This window comes from Coregonus clupeaformis, unplaced genomic scaffold (genome assembly GCF_020615455.1).
Source record: "Coregonus clupeaformis isolate EN_2021a unplaced genomic scaffold, ASM2061545v1 scaf0062, whole genome shotgun sequence".
In the NCBI taxonomy this organism is placed as follows: Eukaryota; Metazoa; Chordata; class Actinopteri; order Salmoniformes; family Salmonidae; genus Coregonus; species Coregonus clupeaformis.
The window spans coordinates 592,501-612,500 of NW_025533517.1; the positions used below are offsets into that span (position 1 = coordinate 592,501).

Genomic DNA, 20,000 nt, shown 5'->3' on the forward strand with positions numbered 1-20,000 from the left:
GAACTCAGTATACTTTAAAATGACTAACCCCAAATAGAAACTTCCTAGTTACCAAACCATTTGTCCTCACCCTCTTACCTGACTCATTAACCGACTCAGTGGTGTTGTGGTTGCAGTATCTCCCCTGTGGCAGTCTGGGGGTTTGATACTTCTGTCTGACTGTATCTTAATATAAGAGGTGTCTGGGCCCTGTCCTGTGTGTGTCTCCTCAGTACATTATGGTAATTACTAGACTACGGCTAAGAATGAAGGGAATGTGAACCTAAAACCAGCAGGACGTTTTTGCCACTCCATCTAGATTCAGGGAAACCCCCACAATTTTCTGGTTGCAACCTTAAAAACACATGGATGGAAGACCACTCTGGGTGGGTGTGTTTCCACCCGTGCGTGCAGCGTTTGTGCGGTGAGTGTTTGTGTGTTTGTGTGTGCGTGTGTGTGTGTGTAAATGTATGAGTACAGTAGTGTGAGTACAGTAGTGTGAGTACAGTAGTGCGAATACAGTAGTGTGAGTACAGTAGTGTGTGAGTACAGTAGTGCGAGTACAGTAGTGTGTGAGTACAGTAGTGTGTGTGTACAGTAGTGTGAGTACAGTAGTGTGAGTACAGTAGTGTGAGTACATTAGTGTGAATATAGTAGTGTGAGTACAGTAGTGTGAGTACAGTAGTGTGAGTACAGTAGTGTGTGAGTACAGTAGTGCGAGTACAGTAGTGTGTGAGTACAGTAGTGTGTGAGTACAGTAGTGTGAGTACAGTAGTGTGAGTACAGTAGTGTGAGTACAGTAGTGTGTGAGTACAGTATTGTGTGAGTACAGTAGTGTGTGAGTACAGTAGTGTGAGTACAGTAATGTGAATACACAGTAGTGTGAGTACAGTAGTGTGAGTACAGTAGTGTGTGAATATAGTAGTGTGAGTACAGTAGTGTGTGAGTACAGTAGTGTGAGTACAATAGTGTGTGAGTACAGTAGTGTGAGTACAGTAGTGTGAGTATATTAGTGTGAGTACAGTAGTGTGTGAGTACAGTAGTGTGAGTACAGTAATGTGAATACACAGTAGTGTGAGTACAGTAGTGTGTGAGTACAGTAGTGTGAGTACAGTAATGTGTGAGTACAGTAGTGTGTGAATATAGTAGTGTGAGTACAGTAGTGTGTGAGTACAGTAGTGTGAGTACAGTAGTGTGTGAGTACAGTAGTGTGAGTACAGTAGTGTGAGTATATTAGTGTGAGTACAGTAGTGTGTGAGTACAGTAGTGTGAGTACAGTAGTGTGAGTACAGTAGTGTGAGTACAGTAGTGTGAGTACAGTAGTGTGAGTACACAGTAGTGTGAGTACAGTAGTGTGCGAGTACAGTAGTGTGAGTACAGTAGTGTGTGAGTACAGTAGTGTGAGTACAGTAGTGTGAGTACAGAGTGTGAGTACAGTAGTGTGAGTACAGTAGTGTGAGTATATTAGTGTGAGTACACAGTAGTGTGAGTACAGTAGTGTGCGAGTACAGTAGTGTGAGTACACAGTAGTGTGAGTACAGTAGTGTGAGTACAGTAGTGTGTGAGTACAGTAGTGTGAGTACAGTAGTGTGTGAGTACAGTAGTGTGTGAGTACAGTAGTGTGAGTACAGTAGTGTGAGTACAGTAGTGTGTGAGTACAGTAGTGTGAGTACAGTAGTGTGAGTACAGTAGTGTGAGTACAGTAGTGTGTGAGTACAGTAGTGTGTGAGTGCAGTAGTGTGTGAGTGCAGTAGTGTGAGTACAGTAGTGTGTGAGTACAGTAGTGTGAGTACAGTAGTGTGAGTACAGTAGTGTGAGTACAGTAGTGTGAGTACAGTAGTGTGAGTACACAGTAGTGTGAGTACAGTAGTGTGTGAGTACAGTAGTGTGAGTACAGTAGTGTGAGTACAGTAGTGTGAGTACAGTAGTGTGTGAGTACAGTAGTGTGTGAGTACAGTAGTGTGAGTACAGTAGTGTGAGTACAGTAGTGTGAGTACAGTAGTGTGTGAGTACAGTAGTGTGTGAGTGCAGAGTATAAAGGATAACGAAGGTGTTATATTATTGTACCTCTGTACCGAGGTACCTCTGTCTACTCTAAAACGATGACGTAAGACAGGAGGAGCTGAATGAAAACACACAGCAGTAATAAAATCATTTTATTCTTAAAAACATTTAAAAAAATTACAATCACACAATGCCAATTTCACTCACTGTTGTCACCTTGATTGTTCCTTTTGAAAAAAGCTCTTTGTCTAAATGACAGATTGACTGAGATGAACTGTACCACACTAAAACCCTGTTTATACCTGCTGCTAACACGTGTCCTATGTCTTGATTTTGTCCACATTCTGATTGTGACCACATTTTTAGAAAGGAGTAGACAATTAAAAGATGCATTATGATCAGATCTTATAAGTGTAAATGGACAAGGTCAGGTCAAACTCAGGACAAGATCAGGACAATATCAGGATTAAGGACACATGTTAGAAACAGGTATAAACAGGGCTTCTGAATAGAGGAGATATGTGTATCTGTGGAGAAAACCAGTCAACTACAGAGGAGACCAGAGGAGATGAGAGGAGACCAGAGGAGACCAGAGGAGACCAGAGGAGTTAAGAGGAGACAAGAGGAGACAAGAGGAGACCAGATGAGACCAGAAAAGACCAGAGGAGATGAGAGGAGACCAGAGGAGACCAGAGGAGACCAGAGGAGATGAGAGGAGACCAGAGGAGACCAGAGGAGACCAGAGGAGACCAGAGGAGTTAAGAGGAGACAAGAGGAGACAAGAGGAGACAAGAGGAGACCAGATGAGACCAGAGGAGACCAGAGGAGACCAGAGGAGACAAGATGAGACAAGAGGAGACCAGAGGAGACCAGAGGAGTTAAGAGGAGACAAGAGGAGACAAGAGGAGACCAGAGGAGACCAGAGGAGATGAGAGGAGACCAGAGGAGACCAGAGGAGACCAGAGGAGATGAGCGATCATTCTGAGTAAAAAGCCTCTATGGCCTCTAACACCATAACACCTGCCTGGACCTGGTGAGAGAGGTGACAGAACACATGATGTGAACTTGTTATGGACGCTGGACAGAAAAAACAATGGATCATTATGAAATAATAATCTGGTCAGCATGTTGTTCAACAGTTTGTTTATACAGGGAAGTAGCTACCGTTTGACACAGAAACACAAAGCAGAACAGAACGAAGGGTTAAGGTCAGAGCCTGTCGGAGAATGAATAACTTTATATCAAACTGATCTGTCCATGTCACTGGGTTTTGTATTGTAATGGGGTTAGGGTCAGAGACTCAGTACCAAATGGCACCCGCTTCCAAACATAGTACACTACCCTATGGGTTCTGGTCAGAATTAGTGCATAGTGTACCATTTGGGATGCAGGTTCAGTCTGCTGAGAGAGAGACATGTTGTCTGGTCAGATACTCAGAGGAAACCGAACAGAACGATTATCCTTCTCATTTTCATAGGTTCAATTACAAGTAAAATTGTCAACAATGCCATTGTTCAAAGTTTATATGAAATACAACATATAATATTTCGATTGAGTTGAAATGAGAAGACATGTTGTTTTGTCTTTTAGAGTTTCAGTACTGTAGCCAGTTCCAACTCCTAAGGCACTGCAGCGCGCGCGTGTGTGTGTGTGTGTGTGTGTGTGTGTGTGTGTGTGTGTGTGTGTGAGTGTGTGTGTGTGTGTGTGTGTGTGTGTGTGTGTGTGTGTGTGTGTGTGTGTGTGTGTGTGTACTGCTGTATGCGAGGAACAATATCCCCAGGGTTGTATTGTAGCCTTGAACCCAGCCATGTTTCTCTCTGCTTTCAGATCCTAATCCTCCAGTACCCTGCATACCCTCCGTTACCCTGCGTAACCCTGCGTGACCCTCCTTTACCCTGCGTTACCCTCCATTACCCTGCGTTACCCTCCGTTACCCTCCGTTACCCTCCGTCACCCTGCGTTACCCTCCGTTACCCTCCATTATCCTGCGTAACCCTGCGTGACCCTCCTTTACCCTCCGTTACCCTCCGTTACCCTGCGTAACCCTGCGTTACCCTCCGTTACCCTCCATTACCCTCCGTTACCCTCCATTACCCTGCGTTACCCTGCGTTACCTTCCGTTACCCTCCATTACCCTTCATTACCCTGCGGTACCCTGCGTAACCCTGCGTGACCCTCCTTTACCCTCCGTTACCCTCCGTTACCCTCCATTACCCTGCGTTACCCTCCGTTACCCTCCGTTACCCTCCGTTACCCTGCGTTACCCTCCGTTACCCTCCGTTACCCTCCGTTACCCAGCGTTACCCTCCGTTTCCCTCCTTTACCCTCCGTTACCCTCCGTTACCCTGCGTAACCCTGCGTGACCCTCCTTTACCCTCCGTTACCCTCCGTTACCCTGCGTAACCCTGCGTTACCCTCCGTTACCCTCCATTACCCTCCGTTACCCTCCGTTACCCTGCGTTACTGTTGTGTTGCCAACATCCACTGACCCTTCCCTCTGAACAGAACATACTATAGGCAGTTTCCCGTGTGTACCACCATCCAAAGGACATCCAGCCAACTTGACACAACTGTGGTAAGCGTTGGAGTCAACATGGGCCAGCATCCCCTGTGGAACGCAAGGCAAAAGGGGGGGTCACTGGTCTAAAGTAGTGCACTACATAGGGAATAGGGTGCCATTCTCTGGTCTAAAGTAGTGCACTACATAGGGAATAGGGTGCCATTCTCTGGTCTAAAGTAGTGCACTACATAGGGAATAGGGTGCCATTCTCTGGTCTAAAGTAGTGCACTATATAAGGAATAGGGTGCCATTCTCTGGTCAACAGTAGTGTACTATATAGGGAATAGGGTGCCATTCTCTGGTCAACAGTAGTGCACTATATAGGGAATAGGGTGCCATTCTCTGGTCTAAAGTAGTGCACTATATAGGGAATAGGGTGCCATTCTCTGGTCTAAAGTAGTGCACTATATAGGGAATAGGGTGCCATTCTCTGGTCTAAAGTAGTGCACTATATAGGGAATAGGGTGCCATTCTCTGGTCTAAAGTAGTGCACTATATAGGAATAGGGTGCCATTCTCTGGTCTAAAGTAGTGCACTATATAGGGAATAGGGTGCCATTCTCTGAGTCTAAAGTAGTGCACTATATAGGAATAGGGTGCCATTCTCTGGTCTAAAGTAGTGCACTATATAGGGAATAGGGTGCCATTCTCTGGTCTAAAGTAGTGCACTATATAGGGAATAGGGTGCCATTCTCTGGTCTAAAGTAGTGCACTATATAGGGAATAGGGTGCCATTTGGGACAGAGCCATAACCTGAATGCTAGCAGCCTTATTGGATTAGATCCAAGCCAATGGCACCTTCGGCCAAGTGTTCTCCATGGAGTGACAGCAGTAACCAAACCACTAACTCCACTGTCAGACGGACAGACAGACAGACAGACGGACAGACGGACGGACGGACGGACGGACAGACAGACGGACGGACGGACAGAAATAAGTGCTTTATGATAGGAACAACTGACCTGTATGGCATTCATCACCTCCAGTCACATGGTCTAGGTAAGATATCTGTAAACATCTCCACTTCTCTCTGTATGCTGTGTTGTTATGGTAACGTCCTAACATGAGGAATACTGGACTGTGGTCGGATACAACCATGACACCAAAATAGAAAATAACAACAACAAAATAATAAATAAACAAAATAAAAATAAAACCTTTTTTTTTTTTTTTTTTTTTACAAATGTCTAACAACAGTGGGAGGATTATTAATTAATTAATAAATGAAATATATATATATAATATCGCTGTTGTGCTTTTAAGTGTTAGACACCGAGATAGTATTTTTAGAAAGGCATCTGTAGCACATAACATCAGAACAGATCAGAATGATGAGCGTTTCAGGGAAGTAACCGCAAGTACAGCTGTTATCAGACACTGAACACTGAGCCGTTTTAAATCGAATTTAAATATAATGATTTACTGGAGTGAACATACTGTATGAATGTGACTAGGGCTGCAAAATTCTGGTAACTTTCCCCAAAATTCTCTGGTTTTCCAGAAAGATTCCGGTCTTCCTGCTTTTTCCTTCCCAATCTTTTAATCTGGATTTCTGGAAAACCTGGGAATTTTGGATAAGCTACCGGAATTTTGCAGCCCTACAAGTGACTGCTAATGTAGATAGTGTATGTGACTGGTAATGTAGATAGTGTATGTGACTGGTAATGTAGATAGTGTATGTGACTGGTAATGTAGATAGTGTATGTGACTGGTAATGTAGATAGTGTATGTGACTGGTATTGAACTGAGTGTGATTCATGATGAGCTGTAAAGTGACTCTAACAATGTGTTCATGTTGACCAGCTACACCGTACCGTACCGTGTGCTGTGGACAACAAAAAGCCTGGCACAAACATCTTGGCTACACGTGTACCTGTGTATCTGTGTACCTGTGTCAGTAAGTATAAATATTGCTTTTGTATAATAATAATAATAATAATAATAATAATAATAATAATAATAATAATAATAATAATAATTTTGGGGGTACTTACATTTGTCCTGTTACAAACAAGTGTCTAATGGAAATGTGCTGTTTTGCATATCCCAACTCCCCCTGAGACACTCACAGGGGGTGGGCTCTCAGCCAGGTGCCCCTGGAGCAATTAGGGTTAAGTGCCTTGCTCAAGGGCACTGAGACAGATTTTTCAATGTGACAAAATTCACCTTCCTGTTTGAAGCAACAAGTTGTCTTTGGTTAGACGGCAGTTTGCTAATATATGTATATATATATATATATACAGTGGGGAAAAAAAGTATTTAGTCAGCCACCAATTGTGCAAGTTCTCCCACTTAAAAAGATGAGAGAGGCCTGTAATTTTCATCATAGGTACACGTCAACTATGACAGACAAATTGAGGAAAAAAAATCCAGAAAATCCCATTGTAGGATTTTTAATGAATTTATTTGCAAATTATGGTGGAAAATAAGTAATTGGTCACCTACAAACAAGCAAGATTTCTGGCTCTCACAGACCTGTAACTTCTTCTTTCAGAGGCTCCTCTGTCCTCCCATCGTTATCTGTATTAATGGCACCTGTTTGAACTTGTTATCAGTATAAAATACACCTGTCCACAACCTCAAACAGTCACACTCCAAACTTCACAATGGCCAAGACCAAAGAGCTGTCAAAGGACACCAAAAACAAAATTGTAGACCTGCACCAGGCTGGGAAGACTGAATCTGCAATAGGTAAGCAGCTTGGTTTGAAGAAATCAACTGTGGGAGCAATTATTAGGAAATGGAAGACATACAAGACCACTGATAATCTCCCTCGATCTGGGGCTCCACGCAAGATCTCACCCCGTGGGGTCAAAATGATCACAAGAACGGTGAGCAAAAATCCCAGAACCACACGGGGGGACCTAGTGAATGACCTGCAGAGAGCTGGGACCAAAGTAACAAAGCCAACCATCAGTAACACACTACGCCGCCAGGGACTCAAATCCTGCAGTGCGAGACGTGTCCCCCTGCTTAAGCCAGTACATGTCCAGGCCCGTCTGAAGTTTGCTAGAGTGCATTTGGATGATCCAGAAGAGGATTGGGAGAATGTCATATGGTCAGATGAAACCAAAATATAACTTTTTGGTAAAAACTCAACTCGTCATGTTTGGAGGACAAAGAATGCTGAGTTGCATCCAAAGAACACCATACCTACTGTGTAGCATGGGGTTGGAAACATCATGCTTTGGGGCTGTTTTTCTGCAAAGGGACCAGGACGACTGATCCGTGTAAAGGAAAGAATGAATGGGGCCATGTATCGTGAGATTTTGAGTGAAACCCTCCTTCCATCAGCAAGGGCATTGAAGATGAAAACGTGGCTGGGTCTTTCAGCATGACAATGATCCCAAACACACCGCCCGGGCAACGAAGGAGTGGCTTCGTAAGAAGCATTTCAAGGTCCTGGAGTGGCCTAGCCAGTCTCCAGATCTCAACCCCATAGAAAATCTTTGGAGGGAGTTGAAAGTCTGTGTTGCCCAGCGACAGCCCCAAAACATCACTGCTCTAGAGGAGATCTGCATGGAGGAATGGGCCAAAATACCAGCAACAGTGTGTGAAAACCTTGTGAAGACTTACAGAAAACGTTTGACCTGTGTCATTGCCAACAAAGGGTATATAACAAAGTATTGAGAAACTTTTGTTATTGACCAAATACTTATTTTCCACCATCATATGCCAATAAATTCATAAAAAATCCTACAATGTGATTTTCTGGATTTTTTTTTCTCGTTTTGTCTGTCATAGTTGACGTGTACCTATGATGAAAATTACAGGCCTCTCTCATCTTTTTAAGTGGGAGAACTTGCACAATTGGTGGCTGACTAAATACTTTTTTCCCCCACTGTATATGCGTAATACATGTTATTGCTGTATGAAGTCAGAGCCTGGAGTTTTATTCTGTAAACTAGGATGTCATCATTCAGATAAAATTATTATTATTTTACAAAGCAAAGGATTTTTCATTCTCTTTGGAGAGGATGTTTAAACTTACAACATATTACAAATATTTATCTTTGGGTCGCTTAACTTACTCATGTAAAAGACTGATGGAGTGGAGCTAATGAAATGTATTCATATAGACGCATCAAAAATATTCAGATTACGATTTTACCCTCAAGTTTTCAAATACATTACATAATTTATGGCTTCATAAGTTAAAACTCCTCAACACACATAATCTTTTCACCAATAATATACCATTTTAATTAATTGGTATAAAATGAATGTATAGACATTTTAAAGCAAACTTGCTGTTCATACCACCACACAGTAACATACATGTTACTCTCATCATCACTATGGTAACACGTGTGACTGTGATCACCATGGTAACATAAATGTTCCTGTCCGCTTTGCTACTCAGTGATGTCCTGTTATATAGTCCTGTTATATAGTCCTAGCTAAATAGTCCTGTTAAATAGTCCTGTTAAATAGTACTGTTATATAGTCCTGTTAAATAGTCATGCTAAATAGTCCTGTCAAATAGTCCTGTTGTATAGTCCTGTTATATAGTCCTGTTAAATAGTTCCTGTTAAATAGTCATGTTAAATAGTCATGCTAAATAGTCCTGTTAAATAGTCCTGTTATATAGTCCTGTTAAATAGTCCTGTTAAATAGTCCTGTTAAATAGTCCTGTTATAAAGTCCTGTTATATAGTCCTAGTTCGAAAACAAACTCAGCTATAAGCCTTATAGAAATACAAAAACTATCCAAAACAAGCTGTCAGCTACAAGTAGCCTGAAGAATTGTATTTTAGGCTGTGGATGATGATACTGGATTATTATAGTACTATGGTATAGTACTATATAGTAGTATTGTAGTACTATGTGGTAATACTTTGGTATTATAATGTCTTCTCCACTGGGTCCGGGGTAAACCATAATGGTTCATGTTTGTGTCTCATTGATGCTGAGAAGAGACGAGATCCCTTTGTAGTGTCTGTCTGGTCACAACACATTCCTCCAGACCAGTTCATACTAGTCAGTCCCTTTGTAGTGTCTGTCTGTCTGGTCACAACACATTCCTCCAGACCAGTTCATACTAGTCAGTCCCTTTGTTTCTTTCATTATTTTATCTCAGCGTTGATTTCCAGGTGCAGGAGACTGAGACACTGGTGGTTTTAATCAGAACTCCAAAACTCTCTTTTAAAAGTTTTGTGCTTTAAAAACCATGACATCAGTTACGTTGTTCAGTTACGTTGTCACACCTACTTTCTTCTTCTTCTTCCTCCTCCTCCTCCTCCTCCTCCTCCTCCTCCTCCTCCTCCTCCTCTGCTCCTCAGTAGGGTCTCCAGACAGCTTCATCCATGCGCCCCCCAGCAGGGTTGAGTACAGTGGGGGAGTTGCTGTGACTCCCATCCCCCTCCACCGCTCCCTCGCCCCCTGACTGGGCAGGTTAGGGTTAGCCAGGAGCTGCCGGTGAGGCGCTGGTGCAGGGAGGAACCATCCTGGAGGGGGAGCGGTCCCCCCCGGGAACCATGGAGAACTGGTACGACCCAGAGGAGGCTCCATAGTAGAGATAGGGTGTACTGCTGGTTTGGAAGGGTCCACTCTGACTTTGGGCGGAACCGGGGTAGGGAGGGGGCAGGTAGGTGTGATAATGGGCGGAGCCTAGCGACATGGCGGAGGTGACGGGAGGGGTATAGGTGAAGGTGGTGGGGTAGTGCATTCTGGGACTGGAAAAACGAGACTCCGTCAGAGAGGGGAGACCCGGGAACTGATGATCAAACTGACCCGGGAACGGACTGAGGTCTGATATGAGAGACAGAGAGAGAGAGAGAGAGAGGAGAGAGAGAGAGAGAGAGAGAGAGAGAGAAGAGCGAGAGAGAAGAGCGAGAGGAGAGAGAGAGAGAGAGAGAGAGAGAGAGAGAGAGAGAGAGAGAGAGAGAGAGAGAGAGAGAGAGAGAGGAGACAGAGAGAGAGAGAGAGAGAGAGAGAGAGAGAGAGACAGAGAGAGAGAGGAGAGAGAGAGAGAGAGAGAGAGAGAGAGAGAGAGAGAGGAGAGAGAGAGAGAGGAGAGAGAGAGAGAGAGAGAGAGAGAGAGAGAGAGAGAGAGAGAGAGAGAGAGAGAGAGAGAGAGAGAGAGAGAGAAAGAGAGATTAATAAACATTCATTTTTCTTTATTGTCCCTTCATAAAGACAACAACATATTTTTTATTTAATTAATTTATTCTCTATTAATGTGGTCCCATTAAGATAAAAAAATATATTTTACAATCTACAGCTGAAGTCGGAAGTTTACATACACTTAGGTTGGAGTCATTAAAACTCGTTTTCAACCACTCCACAAACTATAGTTTTGGCAAGTCGGTTAGGACATCTACTTTGTGCATGACACAAGTAATTTCTCCAACAATTGTTTACAGACAGATTATTTCACTTATAATTCACTGTGTCACAATTCCAGTGGGTCAGAAGTTTACATACACTAAGTTGACTGTGCCTTTAAACAGCTTGGAAAATTCCAGAAAATGATGTCATGGCTTTAGAAGCTTCTGATAGGCTAATTGACATAATTTGAGTCAATTGGAGGTGTACCTGTGGATGTATTTCAAGGCCTACCTTCAAACTCAGTGCCTCTTTGCTTGACATCATGGGAAAATCAAAAGAAATCAGCCAAGACCTCAGTCTGGTTCATCCTTGGGAGCAATTTCCAAATGCCTGAAGGTACCACGTTCATCTGTACAAACAATAGTACGCAAGTATAAACACCATGGGACCACACAGCCGTCATACCGGTCAGGAAGGAGACGCGTTCTGTCTCCTAGAGATGAACGTACTTTGGTGCAAAAATGGGCCAAAATTCACCCAACTTATTGTGGGAAGCTTGTGGAAGGCTACCCGAAACGTTTGACCCAAGTTAAACAATTTAAAGGCAATGCTACCAAATACTAATTGAGTGTATGTAAACTTCTGACCCACTGGGAATGTGATGAAAGAAATAAAAGCTGAAATAAATCATTCTCTATACTATTATTCTGACATTTCACATTCTTAAAATGAAGTGGTGATCCTAACTGACCTAAAACAGGGAATTCTTACTAGGATTAAATGTCAGGAATTGTGAAAAAACTGAGTTTAAATGTATTTGGTTAAGGCGTATGTAAACTTCCGACTTCAACTGTATTTTGTAGAGCTGTGCCAAGCCAGCAGCAAACAAGCCCAACTATTAAATAATTTTTATTGTATCATTCCAAACCTCAAATGGTAGAGAATGTGCTATTGAACATGTTCAGAGTTTTAACATTCTAAAACAAATACCATGCCTTGAACAAAAATGATTGGCTTCTTTATCAGATGTGAGTGAAGCTGTGTTAACTGAACTCGTAACCCAGCAAACCGGGAACATTCCCAGAACATTAGCTAAGATTCCCATTAAGTTCTAGTTAGGGTTTTATCTAACATTATATAATATTAGGATGATGAGATCCCCAAAATATTAAAATAATGTTTTTGACAACAATTTTTTTTTTTTTTTATGTATTAAATGAAATATCCTTGGAATGTTCTCCTAACATTCACTAAAATGTTGTGCACAACATCTGTAACAACCACCACAGAACATTCCCCAAAACTTCTCATTAGGTTTCCAGGAAATGTAGTAACACAATGTACCAGTAATGTTTTCCCAGCAAACCAAAATTGGTTCTGTGAAAGTTCCCAGAACATTCGTTAGGTTGTGGAAAATGTTCTCATAACACATAAACAGTCGTGATGATGATTATACAATATTTGTACAAAACATTAGCCTGATGTTGCAAGAACGTTCCCAGAACATATTTTTCTGTTAATCAAAGGTTCCCAGAATTTTTAATTAGGTTGTGGGAACAATCTGGTGGGAACATCACAAAATACATTTCCTCAAAACACAAAAACTGTCCAGTTGTGCGGATCATTATACAATGTTTCTTTTAGGTGCAAAAACAAGAATGTTCCCAGAACATATTGTTATGTTCTTTAAACTTTCCTCAAACATTTATGTAGGTTATGAAACATTGTGGGGATATGACAAGAGATAGGTTCCCAAAACAGAAAAAACAGTTGTGCTGACGTTCAGATAATGTTTGTATCAGGGTGCACAAATCATTCCTTTGATGTTGCAAGAATGTAGACAGAACATCCATTCTGAGTTCTTTAAAGGTTCCCGAACATTTAATTAGAACATTTCAAGAACATTACCACAAAATTCTCAGCATGCACATTTCTAGCTCCTTAAAGCAGAAGAAAGCAGATTGAAATACATCCCATTATGTTTTCTCTCCAGATTGAATGGAGAGGACTGTATTGTAGACCCACTGCAAGGTGATATAGAGACACGTGGCATTTTAATTTCATTCAGAGGACATTTGAACAGCATTTAATCATACAGAAACATATGGTGTCCTGATTGACCATATTCGACTGGGGAAAAGAAAGCATCCCATTATGTTTTGTGTCCAGATTTAATGGAAATTCTCATTTGGAAAGTCTCGTTTGAGGACTGTATTGTAGGCCTACATACAGACAAATGGCATTTAATTTCATTCAGAGGACATTTGAACAGCATTTAATCATACAAACACAACCATATTGTTTAAACTTCGTATGTGACAATCTGAGACGTGGGGTTTGAATCTTGTAATCTTTGAGTTCCCAAGCCAGGTCTTTTTCCCTCTGTACCACCAGGGAATCTCTCTTACAGCTTCTTTTTCCACTATATAGCTATGGCAGTATGGTCGCCATGGATGTATGGTCGCCATGGCAGTATGGTCGCCATGGAAGTATGGTCGCCATGGCAGTATGGTCGCCATGGCAGTATGGTCAATCAGAATTCCAAGCTTATTTAGCCTTCTTAGACATAACTAACCCAGGGAAATACTGGTAACTGGGTTATTCACCATCACTTCACCCATCCTCTTTCTATATGCTGAGTAACATCTGGACCCATATTTACAAGGTATCTAAGACCATGAGTGCTGATCTAGGATCAATTTTGTACTTTAACAGTACATTTTTACAAAATGTTTATTTATTTATTTATTTTACAGTTAGTCTAAATTCTGCATTTCCGACTAGATTTATACATCTAATGAAAATAAAGACATCCTCTCTTCTAGTACATTATATATGAGCCTTAAAGACATCCCTCTCCTCTAGTACATTATGATATGAGCCTTAAAGACATCCTCTCCTCTAGTACATTATATATGAGCCTTAATTTAATTAATTTCTCACCATTCCTTTTTAATTGTTATTTTAGAAACATGGTTAAAGAACACTGTATGTGTATCTGCAGCCAGATCATTAACGCTCTGCAACACCAGAGTCTGTTTATATTTAAACTGTTTTGTATTCTTGAAGGGGCTAAATGAAGATCCTGTTGAAGAAGACAGCACAGAAAATGTTATCCATAAAAAGATTATTGCATTGAACCTGAATTCGCTTTTGTACAGTTATTATAATCATCATTCTTCAGTATTAAATATTAAATATTGAATACATTTCTATATGTTTTGATAAAATTGAGAAAAGGTCTAATTTAGTTTGAAGGTTCTGAGCCTATATTTAAGAAGTATATGAATACACAAGAATACAAGTTATTTACAGGAATCTCAATACTAAATACAGTGTAACAGTACACAGCATATTAAGAGGATGGGAACATTTAAGGCAGTGTAACAGTACACAGCATATAAAGATGATGGGAACATTTAACACAGTGTAACAGTACACAGCATATTAAGATGATGGGAACATTTAAGACAGTGTAACAGAATACAGCATATGAAGAAGATGGGAACATTTAACACAGTGTAACAGTACACAGCATATTAAGATGATGGGAACATTTAAGACAGTGTAACAGAATACAGCATATGAAGAAGATGGGAACATTTAACACAGTGTAACAGTACACAACATATGAAGAGGATGGGAACATTTAAGACAGTGTAACAGAATACAGCATATTAAGAGGATGGGAACATTTAAGGTTGTTTCAGTACACAGCATATGAAGAGGATGGGAACATTTAAGACAGCGTAACAGTACACAGCATATGAAGAGGATGGGAACATTTAAGACAGCGTAACAGTACACAGCATATGAAGATGATGGGAACATTTAAGATAAAATAACAGATATTAAGATGATGGGAACATTTAAAAGTGTAATAGAATAAGATATGAAGGATGGATGGGAACATTTTAACACAGTGTAACAGTATAGAGCATATGAAGATGATGGAGAAACATTAATATTTTGTCTGATTACTATTAGACTGAAGAGAGAAAAGGTGGGGAATTGAACATCAGGGTGAATGTTTTTTGCACCCTAAAAGAAACATTGTAGAATCATCCAGCATTAATGAAGCTTTGGAACATGATGTCAAAACATTATTAGACAGTTCAAACCTAATGAAAATTGGGAACCTTTAAAGAACAGATTAAATGTGGTCAAGAATTATTTGGTTTGATGGGAACTGTGTGTGAATGGGTGGAAGAAAAGAATTAATAACGATCCCCCCCGTGGGGTGCGTGATGTTGCAGCACATAAAGAGTAATGTGGATGATGAGGGAGGGCCAAGGGAACCACTTTGAGAGGAACTTTTCCGTCCAGCGACCCAATGGGTGGGAGAACATATGGCAGAGAGAAGAAGAAGAGAAGCACACCACGGTATATAAAATGGTACATGTTAGGCGAGAAGGAGTAGGGGGTGTGTGTGTGTGTGTGTGTGTGTGTGTGTGGGGGTTAAGTGGAGAAGTAATAGCAAAGCTGGATTGTATGAAGGCCACATAAAATATGATAATTAGAGTTTTGAAATCTGACCACCAGATCCCTTTAGACTGTATAGATATAATGGGTGATCAGATCTGTTAGACTGTAAATAGAATAGAAGGTGATTTAGATCCCGTTAGACTGCGTTCTAGAAAGAATGGGCTGTAGATGTAGAGTTTAGAACAGAAGGGATTTTTTCGGGAATAGAGCCTCAACTCTTCAATAAACTTCCAACTGGCATTGATCGACCGACCGGGCTGAACCGACCGGCGGACTGACTGAACGGCTGACCGAAGAATCGAAGACGATGATGACGATATAGAATGGAGATCAGAATGATGATGCAGGACGAGAGACTGCTGACGAATCAGAACGACGACGACTGACCGACTGACTGGCCGAGGACGACGAGACTGAGAGACGACGACCGATAACGAGACCGAACGACCGACGACCGAGACACGACGGACGGCGATGAGAGGACGAGAAATTGACGACCGACTGACCGATAGATGACGAACGATCAACCGATGATGACAAGACCTCGACCGGCTGACTGACCGACTTGTTGACCGACCGATCGACTCACCATGACGACCGGACTGACCTGGACCAGCCGAACGGATGACCGACGACCGATGACCGGTGATGACTGACCGACCTGGCTGACGGGCCGACTAACCGACCTGGGCCGACTGACCGATCGACGACTCTGCGACGGCTGACCGACCGAGGTTGACCGACCGACGACGGGCTGACCGACCGAAACGTCATGGAGTGATGGACTGATCCTGACCGATGACGGACTACTGACGGAAAGAACGACTGGCTGACTGACTGACTGAGCGGGCGGACTGACCGACTGACTAGCCGATCAAATGAACTGACTGGGCTGATGACTGACTGATCTGACTGACTAGCCGACCGAAGAACCGATCAGTGGACTGATACTGACTGGAGGGGGTGGTTGATCGCTGCTGGGAACGAAAATAGAGTCATTTGTGTGGGAAAGTGTGCATCTACTGTGATGAGGGGAGAAAGACTGGCTATCGTTAGTAACTGAAAAAGCAGAGGCTGAGGCTGTCTAAATGTTTGGAAGTGTTTAATGACCCAAAACAAATAAAAAAAATACTGAGATTCTCAATGACATGATTAAGAAATACAGTAAGTTATTCTGTGCTCTGGGTGTTCTGCTCGGTTCTGCTCTGTTCTGTTGCGGCCTCACTCTGTCTGCCTCGCTCCTGCCTCTGCCCTGCCCCGTTCTGTTCTGCTCTTGCCCTGCTCTGTTCTGCCCTTGCGCTGCTCTGTCTTTGCCCTCACTCTGCCCTGCCCTTTGTTCTGCCCTGCCTCTGTTCAGCCTCATTCTGCCCTGCCTGCTCGTCGTCCTGGTCTGGCCTGCCCTCTGCCCGGCCCTACTCCCCTCCTGCCTCCGCCTGCCCTGGTCTGCTCCATTCTGCTCCCTGCCCTGCTCTGCCCTGTCCCTGCCTGCCCCCATTCTGTTCGCTCTGTTGAGCGTTGTTCTGTAGTGCAGGTTACAGAGAGAGACAAACCTAGAACAAAATTAGATAGATATGACAAGCAATAAGGATACTGCTGAGTATTAAACCAACCTAATCAGAGCTGATGATATCACCCACACACTCTGGCTGGACTGGATGACTCAAGAGGAGAGGAGGAACTTAGGGTGTGTACAAAATAATAAAGAGTTGAGGCCCCAAACAGTAGAGGACAACTAATGCCAAGACTGACACGATGAGAGAGATAGAGAGGAGGAGAGGAGAGAGAGAGAGAGAGAGACAGAGAGAGACAGACAGAGAGAGAGAGAGAGAGGAGAGAGGAGAGAGAGAGAGAGAGAGAGAGAGAGAGAGAGAGAGAGAGAGAGAGAGAGAGAGAGAGAGAGAGAGAGAGAAGACGCGAGAGAGAGAGAGAGAGAGAGAGAGACAGAGAGAGAGAGAGAGAGAGAGAGAGAGAGAGAGAGAGAGAGAGAGAGGGCAGAGAGATGAGAGAGAGAGAGAGAGAGAGAGAGAGAGAGGCAGAGAGAGAGAGGCAGAGGAAGTAGAGAGATGGATATAGATAGGAGGTAGAGAGAGGCAGCTGCACAAGAGAGAGAGAGAGAGAGAGAGAGAGAGAGAGATAGAGAGAGAGATATAATATAAGATAATGAGGGGTAGAGAAGAGAGAAAGAAAAAAAAAAAAAAAAAAGAGAGAGAGAGAGAGAGAGAGAGAGAGACAGAGAGAGAGAGGGTAGAGAGAGAGCAGGAGAGAGAGAGAGAGAGAGGGGTAGTAGGAGAGAGAGAGAGAGAGAGAGAGGGAGAGAGAGAGAGAGAGAGAGAGAATGGAGAGTAGGGAGAGGGGTAGAGAGATGAAGCAGAGAGAGAGAAAGAGAGACAGAGAGCAGAGAGAGAGAGGAGGGGTAGAGAGAGCGTAGAGAGAGAGAGAGAGAGAGAGAGAGAGTAGAGTATAGTATCACGCTGATAGAGAGACAGATGCTGCCGATGGGGAAACCGAGGAATTTGAGAACAGCATGCACATGCAGAAATAAGATATGAAGATGGTTTATTGTTAAATAGAGTAGATAAAGGACAAGGGAAACAATTTTTATGTTAAAACAGATCTATGCTAATGGGCTGTTTAGGAATCAGTCAGGCAGGCTCGCCTCAGCCCTGGTGAGGTACGTGGGAAGGTATGAAAGGATAATGAACTAACAGAGTGAAGCAGACCCACCTCATGTAGTTCACAGGAAAGATGAACTAAATAGAGGACAGTAGGTCCCAAATTTATGTTACAGGATACAGAATAACAGAGGACAAGGGACAAAAATAAATAATGAATAAAAGAAGTAGACCACACCATGTCTAAGGATAAATGAACTAACAGAGGAAGGAGACATAATGAATAAATGAATATAGAGTGAAGTGAGACCACACTACAGTAATAAATGAACTAACAGATGTATGTAGACCCAAATAATGTTAACAGGATAAATGAAACTAACAGAGCAGACAGACCCACCATGTCTCAAGATAATGAACTAATAGAGACAGGTAGACCCAATCTTCATGTTACTACAGCCTGTAACCTAACATTTAGAGCGAAGTGGGTTGGAAACCAGAGCTTGAACAAAGAGGAATGTAGAAAATTCTGAATTGTATTGAGTAAGATGTTTAGGGTGTGATCGCAAGGGTGCAGGTGCTGGGGTGCAGTGGGGTGATGTATGTGTATGTGTAGTGTGGTAGTGATGTATGGAGGGCTGTAACAGGGTAAAGAAAATGTAGAAGCAAAGTAATAAAAGCAAAGAAGGAAAACTATTCTAAGAAATGCAATCAGTTGGACAAACGGATGAAGATATTCCAAACTTTAGAATTTTTAGTCACTCAAATATGAGTGAATTATAAGTATATAAAATATTTCCATGGTACGGATAAATAAATGCATTTAAATTAAGAATTAGAGAGAATGATTGAATATTAATGTTTAATGGTATCAGGTATCAGGTATTCTGGGACCGAGTGCGTAAGTAGTCAAGGCACTGCATCTCAGTGTTTGAGGAACAGAACCAATAGATCTCAGGTTGTATCACAAATCAGGCCGTGATTGGGAGTCCCATAATATGGCGGGCATCAATTGGCCCAGACGCCTGGTAGGATAAATAAGAATTTGTTTTAAGACTTGAACAAGTTAAATAAATGAAAATAAAAATATGAAACAAAATTGAGTTTGAATCAAGGAAAAGAATGTTGCGCGAAAACTCAACACCCCATCAACTTTGAAGAACAAGGGTTTTATCGGCGGATCTGGGAAAAGGTAGAAATTGAAGGAATGATGATGGGATAATACAGGAAATTTGAGGGAAACCAGTCAATCTTTAGAGATTTGAGACTGGAGAGGTTCACCTTTCAGAAAATGACCCTAAGCATACTACAAAGAAACACTAAGGTTAAGAATTTGAAATGAATGAATGGTAAAAGGTTGACTCAACAGATCGGTAGGACTAAAGATTGCTGGTACACCAGTGAACCATCCAACTTGAAGGGAGCTGGTAGTTTTGGCTCTTGAAGAATGGGCCAAAATCCAGGGCTAGATGCAAAGGAGCTTTATAGAGACATAACTCAAAGAGGACTTGCAGCTGTAATTGCTGCAAAAGGTGGATCACAAAGTATTGAATTTCTGGGGGTAGAGAAATGACGCCAGTTTTCTGTACTTCTCTTGTTTGTTTTGCATCTTAAAGTGGGTAGTAAAAAAGTATAAACAAAAATCATTTTAATTTGTAATAAAACAAAAAAAAAGAAAATGAATGTAGGGGAGGAATTTTTTGAGAAGCCACTGTATATGCCTTATTTGCAGGAAATACACTAGTAAGTAGATTTCAATGAATAAATTAAAGAAAGGTGGAATAGGGTTGCGAAAATCACTCAAACACGTGGCTGTTAACCTACTGAGCTCACCTGTGTTGACTAGACTGCCAAACTGTGTCTGCTGCATAATGAACAAGGGATAATAGCAGGATAATGATTAAAAAGGAGGGGTTATATAAAACATAGGGAATTTTATAATAAGTAAAGGATATTTATATGGGATTTAATATAAACAGTAATGTAAAAAATATATTGAAAATAAAATTGAATATTGATGAAATACTGAATTTGGTCTTACTGCTAATAGAGAATTATTACTGGAAAAACAAAATAAATCAAAAGAATTTGT

At 41.9% G+C, this 20,000-nt stretch overlaps 1 pseudogene; it reads right to left on the minus strand.

Annotated features, from left to right (window-relative positions):
* Positions 1-9,819: 9,819 nt before the first annotated feature.
* LOC121556988 overlaps positions 9,820-20,000 on the minus strand; it is a 161,340-nt pseudogene continuing 151,159 nt past the window's right edge.